The sequence below is a fragment of the Thalassophryne amazonica genome, chromosome 12, assembly GCF_902500255.1.
Source record: "Thalassophryne amazonica chromosome 12, fThaAma1.1, whole genome shotgun sequence".
Lineage (NCBI taxonomy): Eukaryota > Metazoa > Chordata > Actinopteri > Batrachoidiformes > Batrachoididae > Thalassophryne > Thalassophryne amazonica.
The window spans coordinates 23645252-23658440 of record NC_047114.1 but is presented as its reverse complement, the minus strand read 5'-3'; the positions used below and the strand labels follow the sequence as shown (position 1 = coordinate 23658440).

The 13189-nt window shown below is 44.8% G+C and overlaps 1 pseudogene; it reads left to right on the top strand.

Moving 5' to 3' along the window:
- Positions 1 to 11769, top strand: part of LOC117521713 — a 51661-nt pseudogene extending 39892 nt beyond the window's left edge.
- Positions 11770 to 13189: the final 1420 nt, after the last annotated feature.

The following is a 13189-nucleotide window of genomic DNA, read 5'->3' as shown; positions in this document are numbered from 1 at the left end:
TGAATACCTTAGATTGCAGGAAGTCAGCCACCTGTTGTTTCACTGAGCTGGGCCTCCTGCTCACTGGCCTCCCCTCCGCTGTCTTCTGACACCGCCTGTGCGTAGGATCGAGGTTTAATATGAATTCCTGTAATGTCGTTCATCCTTGTGTACTGTTCCAACTCCGCAACACTGTTCTCCAGGTGCACCAGACGACCGGTCTTTCTTGGCATTCTGGATCCGGAGAGCCTTCACTTCTTCCATCAGCTCCATAATGGATTTCTGCTGCATTTTAACAACAGAGATTTCCTCAGACAAAAAGTCCAGGGACTTCGTGATATCGTCTCCCTCCTCCGTCGTCAGTGCCTTCGTCGGACCCATGGTCAGATAAATCCGCGCTGGCCCCTCGGTAAAGCCACGCCGGTGGAACTGCGCTGGCGCCTCGGGCTTTGCGCAGCGCACATCCACCGGCGCTGAAGCCAAGAGTAAAGAGGCTGTTTGTTTTAAAAATGTAAGGAATAGAAAGTACAGATACTTGTGTGAAAATGTAATAAGTAGAAGTCAAGTAGGGCAGAAAAATAAGTAATGGAGTAAAGTATAGATACCTAAAAAGTGTACTTAAGTACAGTAACGAAGTATTTGTACTTCGTTACTTGACACCTCTGAAAACCACACATGAAGGATATATTTTTTTCTCTCCTTTTTTACACGAGGGGCTGTAACTTCAGCCTGTCGGTGAGCCCACGTGACACCGGTAACACCGCGCACATTTGAATGAACGAGGCACGTCTCATATAACGGAGGGCATTATTTTTAACTTCAGTGGATGAACGGACGAAATGGCAGATATTAATGATCCAGTCCGGTGTGAGAGTTGGCTGCTCCTCGGAAAAGCCACGTTAATGAGGAACAAATACAAACTCCGGTGGGACACAGCAGGCGAGCTAAGATTCCTGGTTAGCGACTTTAATCCACAAAAAGGTAAGTCATGATTGACATCCAAGGGAGTAGGTTTGGTCTCAGCTTTGGTAGGGACAATACCGCCCACCACCACACCCCGCTAACCCACTCATACCATTAGACGCACAAGTACTGCATAATACATAACATATGACGACATAATGCTGAATAATTTAACACTTTATTTACAATATTAAGTGTGTAGGCAAACAAACAAATAGCTTAAATAACAAATTGCACCCAAAATCACCAATCTATTCTATAGGCCTACAACCTGAGAGAACAAGACACACAAAAAAAAAAATACTTGTGGAGCTAACAAAGTTTTGCAACCAAGATGTATAATCTATTCTCTTCATCAATAATGCAGTTGTAGGTATCTGGCAACCTAATTTGCCAAAAAAAACAGGATTTTCAATGATATATGGTGTATTACGGTAAACGTAAGGCTGTGATGTCATAACGCAGAGGAAAAACACGGAAGTTTCACAGTAGTGCGCTGCTGATTCTCATTACCGTAAGTTCTCATGTAAGCACTCACTCTGAAAAAATTTCAACACTGACAGCAAGCCAAGAACCCGTGCTTTCCAACAGTATGCTATATGTTGTATATATTATGGTAAAGTGCTTTTGGTGACTTTTGAAACGAGGGAAAAGTATGAAAAAGCGCAAAAGTGACAGAAAGTACAGAGACAGACAGCAAACATAAATGTAATTTTTGAGGAAAAGGCAGGGTGTTTTGTGAAGGTGTGTGTGCGTGTTTGTGTGGTGTGCAGTTATTTTAAGTGGCGCACAACATTGTTCGCAAGCCCTTCACCCCGCCCTTCTTGTTTTTCTGCACCGGAGCAGTGTTATCAGATATGAAATATGAAACTATCGTACCAAAACCTCAAAATTATCGTATTTTGGGAGAAATTATCGGTACACAAAACGCATACAACGTAGCTATTTTAGCGTTTTGTTTTTTTGTTTTTTTTTTTACAAAGAATTTGTTTACGTCCATGTGAGAAGAACGTGAGCCAATGAATTGCAACATGGGTAACCCTGACACAGTGGCACGTAGAAAAACTAAACGTGACAGACTAAAATTATAGTATCGAGTTCGCAAAAAAATAGTGAATGATTTGATATATATATATATATATATATATATATATATATAACAATGCTAAATATTGGTAGGGACTATTTTGCCATCCCAAAATATTGGTTGTGACTTCCCTATGGTCCATATGCAAACCTACGCCCCTGTTGACATCTTTAAATGGCTTTGACGAAGTTTAACTTGCGACACGCTATGTTTGTTTTATGAGTGAGCATTTTACCCGATTAACTGTGAATAAGCCAGTTTTGAGTTTCTCAGTGCGCATTTGACTTGCTCTTTTCAAGAGCACCCCCAGAATCAATACTGTGTTTTTACTTCATAGTTTGAAGGGACTTTTGTTTCAGAGGGCTTCATAGCCATTAAAATTCACCAGAATACACAAAATTTGACTTTGCTCTTTTAAAATGTTCTGGGGGAGCACCCCCAGACATCACAGAATCAAGACTACACCCCCGTCCTCCACCACCCTTTTATGTACCTTTAAGGTTTGCATTCTTTTTATGCTTTTTCTCAACCTTAGAGGCTGTTTAGAATAGGTTTGTATACTGTATTTATTGCCAGGAAAAAAATTCAGTCAGAATGAAAATTTATTGCTTTAACCCATGGCATACAGAAACATTATTTCAGCAAAGAGCAAAAACCTTAGTAAGTCTCTTCGGCTGCTCCCTTGTTGCACTTGAGGTCGCCACAGACAATCCGAGTGGAATCTGCATGTGACAATTTGGCCAAGGTTTTACGCTGGACGCACTTCCTGTTGCAACTCTACATTACATGAGAAATGTGGCAGGGGTTGGGTTTGAAACGGGAACCTTGTACACTGAAACCAAGCACACTAACGACTTGGCCACCAACCCTGCCACAAAGAGCAAGACCTTGAGGGTCAAACAATTATTTTTATACTGCATATACATCGGATCTTCATTTTACAATCTTTGATGATGACATTGCCAGTCCAGACCTCTTTGACAGCGTGTACCTGGACATTGTTCTTCAGCTGGCGATTGTACGCCATCTGTACATGACTGTGCAGGTTGGGACCTCTTTGATAGCATGGACCTGGACACTTATTCTCCGGTTGTCGATCATGCACCATCCGTGCGTTAATGTCACAGTGGGGACCTCTTTAAAGGAATGGACCTGGACATTATTCTCCCGGCTGGCAGTCGCGTGGCTCTGTGTGTGACTGTGCCTGTGGGGACCCTTTTGATGGAGCGCGATTGCATGCCATCCGTGCATGACGTGCCAGTCAGGACCACTTTGATGCTTTACCTGGACATTATTCTCTGGTTGCAATTGGGTGTGATCGGTGCGTGATGACTTCTTTGATGGTGTGGACTTTACATATTTAATCTTGGGAATCATTCCACAAGTGGGTGAGTGTCCTGTTCAGTTTTTTCTTTTGCTGTTTGTTCTCCTCAGTGAAGCTGGTAGGCTTAATTTATTTTGAGAGTCTGTTGGATTTGGCTCTTGATGTGTGCAGAGTCTGCTGTTTACCGGAGCAGCACACTGTTTTAACCATGATATGGCTCCCACTGTGAGTGTGCAGGTGAAACTCTGCTCATACCGCTCCGCTCATTTCAGGCTGCCTGATCACACAGATGTTTTTCTTAGATTTTTCACAGTAATATAGATGACAACACTTATAAGCGTGCACAAAACTGAGCCTGTAGCAGACTGTTTTTAACAGGCTGCATTCATGACTAGTGGATGTGCACGCACACAACAGTTATCACATAAAAAATGAGCCATCATAGCACAGTCACACTTATGTAATTTTGGAATTAATCTGTGGCTCCATTCTTAACATAGCAGCTACATTCCAAATGCTGTTGGAAACACTCGGAAAAACGAATACTTAGGAGTACTTTGCTTTTGGCAGTCTCTGTAGCTGTTTATTGCGAATGCCATATAAGAGGGCTGTCCAGAAAGTATAGGTCCTTTTTATTTTTTTCAAAAACTATATGGATTTCATTCATATGTTTTTACGTCAGTCATGCTTGAACCCTCGTGCGCATGCGTGAGTTTTCCATGCCTGTCGGTGACGTCATTCGCCTGTGAGCACTCCTTGTTGGAGGAGTCGTCCAGCCCCTCGTCGGAATTCCTTGTCTGAGAAGTTGCTGAGAGACTGGCGCTTTGTTTGATCAAATTTTTTTCTAAACCATGTGAGACACATGCGAAGTGGACAGGGTTCGAAAATTAAGCTGGTTTTCAGTGAAAATTTAACGGCTGATGAGAAGATTTTGGAGGGTGATACTGTCGCTTTCCCACAGTGCGAGACGTCGCTCAGCGCTCTCAGGCGGCGTCATCAGCCTGTTTCAAAGCTGAAAACCATCCACATTTCAGGCTCTATTGATCCAGGACGTCGTGAGGGAACAGAGAAGTTTCAGAAGAAGTCGGTTTCAGCATTTTATCCGGATATTCCACTGTTAAAGGAGATTTTTTTAATGAAAGACGTGCGGACGGGTCCGCGCGTCGGGACGGCACAGGAAAAACACCTCCGTGTTGATAACCATTTGTAAAATCCAGGCGGCTTTTGATGGCTTTCAGTGGAGTGAGTATATGAGAAATTGTTTAACAGCTGGACATGTTCCAACTTGTCCTTAAGGCTTCCAACAGAGGTGTTTTTTCCCGTTCGCACGTCTTTCATTAAAAAAATCTCCTTTAACAGTGGAATATCCGGATAAAATGCTGAAACCGACTTCTTCTGAAACTTCTCTGTTCACCCACGACGTCCTGGATCAATAGAGCCTGAAATGTGGAGGTTTTCAGCTTGAAACAGGCTGATGACGCCGCCTGAGAGCGCTGCGCGACGTCTCGCACCGTGGGGAAGTCCTTAAAGCGACAGTATCACCTCAAAATCTCTCATCAGCCGTTAAAATTTTCACTGAAAACCAGCTTAATTTTTCGAACCATGTCCACTTCGATGTGTCTCACAGGTTTAGAAAAAATTTTGATCAAACAAAGCGCCAGTCTCTCAGCAACTTCTCAGACAAAGGAATTCCGACGAGGGGCTGGACGACTCCTCCCACAAGGAGTGCTCACAGGCGAATGACGTCACCGACAGGCGTGGAAAAACTCACGCATGCGCACGAGGGTTCAAGCATGTCTGACGTAAAAACATATGAATGAAATCCATATAGTTTTTGAAAAAAAATAAAAAGGACCTATACTTTATGGACAGACCTTGTATTTTCAGATAGGTCACACAAGTGCACAAAGTAATCCCAGTATATTCACCAGATGGTCACTAACAGCCTAAATCCAAGTTATGATTTCTGTCTGACATGTCCTTTAAAGCGAAGCAGCAGTTTAAAACATGCATGTGTTCTGTGTTGATCCCAACAGTAGCTGATGGTTTACTGCTCAAAAGCTGTTCAAAAGTGCCAAAATGCATACAAAACTATAAAAATATATCCATAATTTATTGAATATTTTAACTGTCCTGGTTGCTTAGTGTAAAAATAAGACATAAAAATTTTCCAGCAACAAACTGTTCCTTATGTTTCGGTCTTGGCCGTGCCCTGTCCCTCACTTGGGAGCCACTCCACGAAGCCTACTATCAGGGAATACCTGGCTAATGTTGCAAATTATGTACCTTACATTTACGTTCTGCGTTGTGCAGTGTCAATAATTTCTGTGAAGTTCTACATTTCATGTGGATAAAATTTGTTGTCAGAATTAATGTTTACATTGTTTACCACTGCACCCAACCCTATCACAAGGCCAACAAGACAGTCATCTGGGAAACGTTGAGTATGTAGTCAGTTGACCACTCTCTCCTGTGTTTAACAGGTCAACCCAGATCAAGACATACTCATGGGACAATGCTCAGGTCCTCCTGGTGGGGAACAAGTGTGACATGGAGGATGAACGAGTGGTAGCTACAGAACGAGGCCGTCATCTATCTGAGCAGCTGGTACGTCAACTGCTGTTTTGGATTTTAGATTACTGTAAACTGGATAAATGTCTATTTTCTGGCTTTTATGTCTATTTTGTATAAATGACATAGGACCCAATGGGTTGTGAGATGAACTTGTATTCCACATATCTTTGGTTTGTGATGACTTCTTGAGTAATCGATGGTGAAGGCCACAGGGTACACCCTGAACAAGCTGCCAGTTTTGACACACATAGACCACAAACCCACAGTCATACCTCTCACTCACACTACAGTCAGTGAAGATCGGAGGTGTGAGTTTGGTGACTCTCACCAGTTCACTGAACCTGCTTGTCTTAGGAGGTGGGAGGAAGTCTGAGGACCTGGAAGGAACCCACACACACACAGGTAGAACATGCAAACTTTACACAGGAAGGACCAGGTCAAAAGCGAACCTGGGATGTTCTCGCTGTACGGCGACTGTGCTAACCACTCAGCCTCCTTTTTTAAAGTAGTATCTGCTCTTTGATAGTTTAAAAAAATCATATAACCCATAGAACGCTTGTAGTTTCAGATGAATATCTACCTGAACAAACCATTCTTGCCTGCCTTCCAATGGTCTAATAGTAATAATTAAGGTTTATGCGGTGCTCTTATTATTATACAGACAGATGAACACAGTCATACTTGCACACACACCTACGGTCAATTTAAAGTTTCCCATTCATCTAACGTGCATGTTTTTTGGAAAGCCGAAGCACCCGGAGGGAACCCATGCAATGGGGAGAACATGCAAAATCCACACAGAAGGCCACAACCTTCTTGCTGTGAGGCAACAGTTAAATTTAGGTTAATTAATTGCGTGCCTTGAATAACAAATGTACTAGGTTTTTTTTGTTTGTTGTTTGGTTTGTTTTCACTGCTCACCTTATCCATGTGACAGTACCGCGGTACTGCTACCGGGTCGTGGACACACTGTGTATCTTGTTGCGCACTGATCACACCCGTCCACCTTCTGCATCTGGTCTTCTTGTCTGAATCTTTGGTCCTTGTCCCTTTGAGGCTGTATTTAAAGATTGCTAATTACTTCAAGAATTTAAATTCAGGGTCTCTCTCTTGATCCCAATTCCTTTGACCCTTGGTACAGGATAAAGCAAGAAAGAAACGCAGCTTTTTTGGTAAGTTTACATAATGGTGATCAAGATCAAACATTATTGATCAGGATCAAAAAATCATTAAACAGAATCTAAGGGTAAGGCTCAAGGACAGTTGATCAAAATCAAAGGTCAGAATTTGCCTTATGTAATTATTCATTGATTCATGCAATCATTTATATACCTGCTTTACTCCCATTAAGGGTCACGGGGTGCTGGAGCCTTTCTCAGCAGTCATAGGTTGAAAGGCAGGTACAACCCTGGACAGGAACCCCGGTCTATCCAGGGCCACATATAGACGGACAGACACTTCATGCTTGCACACAGACATAAGGTCATTTTTCACCAGTCACATAAGCTGCATGTCTTTGGAGGGAGTGGAGGAACCCGCAGCACCTGGAGAGAACCCAAGCACAGAATCAAACCAAAAACAAAACACTTCACATGCTCCACAGTAAATCCATCAATTTGAATGATGAGATGTAATCCAATTATAAAAGTTAATGACAAAAGTTTCTATTGCGCTCGCTCACAGTGGTAAAGTGCCTGACGAGCTCTCTGCTGCTCATTCATTAAAGCTACAATAAGTCAGTTTTGAACAGGGCAAGCAAACATTATCTCCAGTATTAATGTGTTTCATTGTTGATGACCTATACATAACATCAAATAGCATGAAATGTAAAGCAAGTTAATGCGAAATGTATGTCATATTTAACTTTTTGGCTGAAGTTGTGGCTCTTACAACAGATAATAAAAAAGACAATCTTGAATTATTTTATTTCATCACACTTTGCATTGGGCTGTTTGATGTCTTGAGGAAGCCCCATAACATGAAGAAAATGGCCTTTTTAGGACACTGAGGGGACATCAGCTGATATCACCCTTTTGAAATGTGAATCGCTGGATATTTTAGTTTTCTTTTCAGATTTCAAATCCAGTGCTGGACATTCTTAGAATTAACGTTCCTTGCTCTTTGAAAGGATGTGCTCTTATTTATGCTATATTATTATATCAAATCCCTAATTATAATCACATTTTTAAGTTTGTAAAAAATTTTTGGATTAATCAGAAAGTGGATCAATTAAGAAAATGGTCCTGTACTCTGCCTGCAAATAATGATCGAAGAGTAGAAAGTGATCTTAATGTTGTTTAATTCAGATATTAAAAAAACGTAACAGTAGTTGAAACATCCATCCATCCATTTTCTTCCGCTTTATCTGGAGTCGGGTCGCGGGTGCAGCAGCTCAAGCAAAGCCGCCCAGACATCCCGATCCACACATGCTTCTCCAGGGGAACCCCAAGGCGTTCCCAAGCCAGCCGAGAGATGTAATCCCTCCAGCGTGTCCTGGGTCTTCCCCGGGGCCGTCCTCCCAATGGGACGTGCCCGGAACACCTCTCCAGCGAGGCGTCCAGGGGGCATCCGGAAAAGATGCCCAAGCCACTCAACTGACTCCTTTCGACGTGGAGGAGCAGCGGCTCGACTCCGAGCTCCTCCCGAGTGACCGAGCTCCTCACCCTATCTCTAAGGGAGCACCCAGCCACCCTACGGAGGAAACTCACTGGGCCGCTTGTACTCGTGATCTCGTTCTTTCGGTCATGAGCCAAATCTCATGACCATAGGTGAGGATCGGAATGTAGATCGATCGGTAAATGGAGAGCTTTGCCCATCTACAGCGACCGCATCACTGCAGATGCTGCACCGATCCGTCTATCGATCTCATGCGCCATCCGTCCCTCACTCGTGAACAAGACCCCGAGATACTTAAACTCCTCCACTTGAGGCAAGGACACTCCACCGACCTGAAGAGGGCAAAGCACCTTTTTCCGGTCGAGAACCATGGCCTCGGATTTGGAGGTGCTGATTTTCATCCCGGACGCTTCACACTCGGCTGCAAACCGCCCCAGTGCATGCTGAAGGTCCTGATTTGATGAAGCCAACAGAACCACATCGTCCGCAAACAGCAGAGACGAGATTCTGTGGTTCCCAAACCAGACCCCCTCTACACCCTGGCTGCGCCTAGAAATTCTGTCCATAAAAATAATGAACAGAACCGGTGACAAAGGGCAGCCCTGGTGGAGGCCAATGTGCACTGGAAACAGGTTTGACTTACTACCGGCAATGCGAACCAAGCTCCTGCTGCGGTCGTACAGGGACCGGATAGCCCTTAGCAAAGGACCCCGGACCCCGTACTCCCGGAGCACTCCCCACAGGGGCCCCAAGGGACACGGTCGAACGCCTTCTCCAGATCCACAAAACACATGTGGACTGGTTGGGTGAACTCCGATGAACTCTCGAGCACCTGATGGAGCGTGTAGCACTGGTCCAGTGTGCCGCAACCAGGGCGAAAACCACACTGCTCCTCCTGAATCCGAGGTTCGACCATCGGTCGAATTCTCCTCTCCAGTACTCTGGAATAGACCTTACCGGGGAGGCTGAGGAGTGTGATCCCCCTATAGTTGGAACACACCCTCCGGTCCCCCTTCTTAAACAGAGGGACCATCAATCCAGAGGCACTGTCCCCGATCGCCACGCGATGTTGCAGAGGTGTGTCAGCCAAGGAGCCTTGCCACCGAGGAGCTTTCTAACCACCTCGGTGACTTCGGCCTGAGTAATGGATGAGTCCGCCTCTGAGTCCCCAGTCTCTGCTTCCTCTCGGAAGACGTGACGATGGGATTGAGGAGATCCTCAAAGTATTCCTTTCACCACCCGACAACATCTCCAGTCAGGGTCAACAGCTCCCCAACCACACCATAAACAGTGCTGATGGAGAGCTGCTTCCGCCTCCTGAGGTGTCGGACGGTTTGCCAGAATCTCTTCGAGGCCGACTCCTCCTCCATGGCCTCCCCGAACTCCTCCCAGACCCGAGTTTTTGCCTCTGCGACCACACGGGCTGCGGCACGCTTGGCCTGCCGGTACCTGTCAGCTGCCTCCGGGGTCCCACCTACCAACAAAGATAAGTAGGACTCCTTCAGCTTGACGGCATCCCTTACTTCCGGCGTCCACCACCGGTTCGTGGATTGCCGGCGCGATAAGCACCAGAGACCTTGTGACTACAGCTACAAGCGGCCGCATCGACAATGGAGGTGGAGAACATGGTCCACTCGGACTCCATGTCTCCAACCTCCCCCGGGATCTGGGAGAAGCTCTCCCGGAGGGGAGTTGAAGACCTCGCTGACAGAGGGTTCCGCTAGTCTTCCCAGCAGACCCTCACGATACGTTTGGGCCTGCCAGGTCTGACATTATTTTACAAACATGTTTCAACTACCTGGTAGTTGAAACATGTTTGTAAAATAATGCATTTGCATGCTTATTTAGGGTCTGCTCTTTTCTCTGCCCCTGGCCAAGGCAGCATCTCTACATCTGGAGTTGGTCCCCAGGCGCCGACTGTGGCTGCCCACTGCACTTAGTGGTTGGATTGTGTCTAACTGTAATTGTGATGGTTAAATGCAGAGGACAAAGTTTGTTGCATAAATGTACAATAAACACCCTCATTTTTATTGTTACTGTAATTATTATTATTTTCCTCAGTCAGTGAATCAGTTGATTACTACAGCGTTGGTCTCTAGAACATCCTTGAGGTCCACTCTCCAGTCAAATTGTGAGCGGTCAGTTTTTCAAAATCTGCCCTGTGCTTTACAGCTGAGCTTCGGCAGATGAAGGCAGTTGGGCGGGCTCTCGAGTGCCGCCTTGTTACAACCAGCCTAACTGTCCACAAGCTTACCTATCGACAACTTAAAAAAACAAAACTGTGCGAGAGCACTTGCCGCTGCCAGATCTCAATATTACGCTAACAAAATCAATAATAGTCCCAGCAACTCTAAAGTTTTTCTATAATAACTCATCTGCTGAGACCCCAAACCCACACCTGCATTAATCCCACTAAGGAACAGTGCAATAATTTCATTACGCAGTTCACGAACAAGGTAGACACCATCCGCTCCCAACTGTCTCTCTACAGACCCCCCCACCCTTTGACTTGCTAACATCAAAGCCAGTGGGCAGTCTCTCTGTTCTTCCCCACCACAGTGAGAGCAGTTGAGGACCTCATCCAGAGGATGGGATCCTCAACATGCTCCTTAGACCCCTTCCCCACTCCTCTGGTAAAAGCCAGTGTCTCTGACATAAGCCCCCCATCACTGATATCATTAATCACTCTCTCCTGAGCTGCCAAGTCCAGCTGGCATTGAAAACTGCTGTAATTAGACCACATCTTAAAAAAAAAAAAAGAGTGAAATGTAATTTTACGTGATTTGTTTGGTTGCACTGAAACATATTTGCAAGCCTTTGATGAAATGAATCTTGTTTGAGCAGCCTGTCTCACTGTAGTATCAGGATTAACGGACTAAAAGTTCTGATTGGAGTGACTGTGGAAGCTGTAGCTCCTCGGAATCTTTCTGCTTCCCCACCTGGCAGGTTTTGAGTACTTCGAGGCGAGTGCAAAGGACAACATCAACGTGAAGCAGACCTTTGAGCGGCTGGTGGACATCATCTGTGAGAGGATGGCAGAGAGTCTGGACAACAATGACCCCAATGTGACCGGCGCTAAGCAGGACCGCAACTCAACGAGCAGCCACAGCGCTCCCATCAGGACTGTGCCTGCTAAATGCACACTTGCATGTCATACACACACGCACTGTCTATAATTGTAAAATGTTGTCTTTAGCTGTTTTCTTTTGTTAATATACATGCACACGCACTGCCATACAGACGCATAGACGCGTCTTAGATTCTTCACCCTCCTCAGAACAGTAAGGCTGCCATCTCATGATGAGGCGAGCAGCCCGGCTCTGCACACCACCTCCATGCGTAACACTCAGCTACAACCAGCTTTGATGCTGAGTTTTCTAACACAAATCCAGCTAGAGAAGAGCTGTACGTGACGTGTGAGGCTGGGGGTAAAAAAAAAACCAATAATTTCCTGAAATGTTAAACCTAGTGATTAAATGAAATCTCAGTCTGAGAGATGCATTTGCCAGGCAGAATGCCAGCAAGACGCGGGAACCTGGTTTATCACTTGGGTATAGTGTCAGAAGGGTGAGGTTGGCTCGTACAAGCTCTTTATGATGACGTAGCAAAGCCATGTCTATGAAACTAGAACTTTCAGCAGTCTACATGGTTCTAACTCTAAAAATTTCTAGTTGGGACTGATTCCAAGCTTCTTGTCGCCTTGTGTGTGTGTGTGTGTGTGTGTGTGTGTGTGTGTGTGTGTGTGTGTGTGTGTGTGTGTGTGTGTGTGTGTGTGTGTGTGTATGTGTGTGTATGTGTGTCCGTAGGATCAGATTGTCCTGTTGGTACTGATGGTGTGCTTGCTACAAGAGAACACGTTGCAGAGACAAACTAACAAGGATGTTCTGCAGGAGAGCCATGATGCCAAGAATGTGGCGTCGGTTAACAGTGAGGTACAGAAGTATTGTGAGCAGAGAAGGTCAGCCTAGGACAGATGTGTGTACCGTCACAATAAGAGTTTTGTGGACTTCAGTGCAAGTTGTGGATATTTTAAAATGTTAACTTCCGAGGTTGCAGTCACAAGTTTGTGCAGAGAAAATGTTGTGAGCGCCTTTAGGTGGAATTAGTCTGCAGTTCCTGAGTAGTCTCACACACACACTGGTTTGACTGTTCTTTTGGGATGTTTGCTTGCTGCTGTTATTTTTTTGTTTGTTTGTTTTTTTCTGTTTGCACAATAAGCTACACTTCCAAGCTAGTGCATCTAAAGAGCGCTGTCCTAATTGTCACAACTACTGTATTTTCTGGTCTGTGTTGCACTGGAGTGTTAGTTGCGTCTGTCCAACAATGCATCAAAGAGTGGGGGACACGCCCCCGCCCCACATAAATGGCACTTGTCTATAAATCACATTTATTTTTAAAACGTGTTGCTGCGGCTTCATGCAACAAAAAGCAAAATGAATTTAATCTGCATTTATTTAACCGAAACACACTAATGGGCTAATTAATATTTTACAATGCCTAAAAGGAACATAAGCGTAAACTGCTTCTTGTCACCACTGAACAAATGAAACCATCTGTTCAAAGGGAAATGTGTGCATGTTTACTCTGCAGTTTTTCTTTCGGCTGCTCTTAGTTTAGTGGGATCAACACAGCAGCTCCAGTACAGA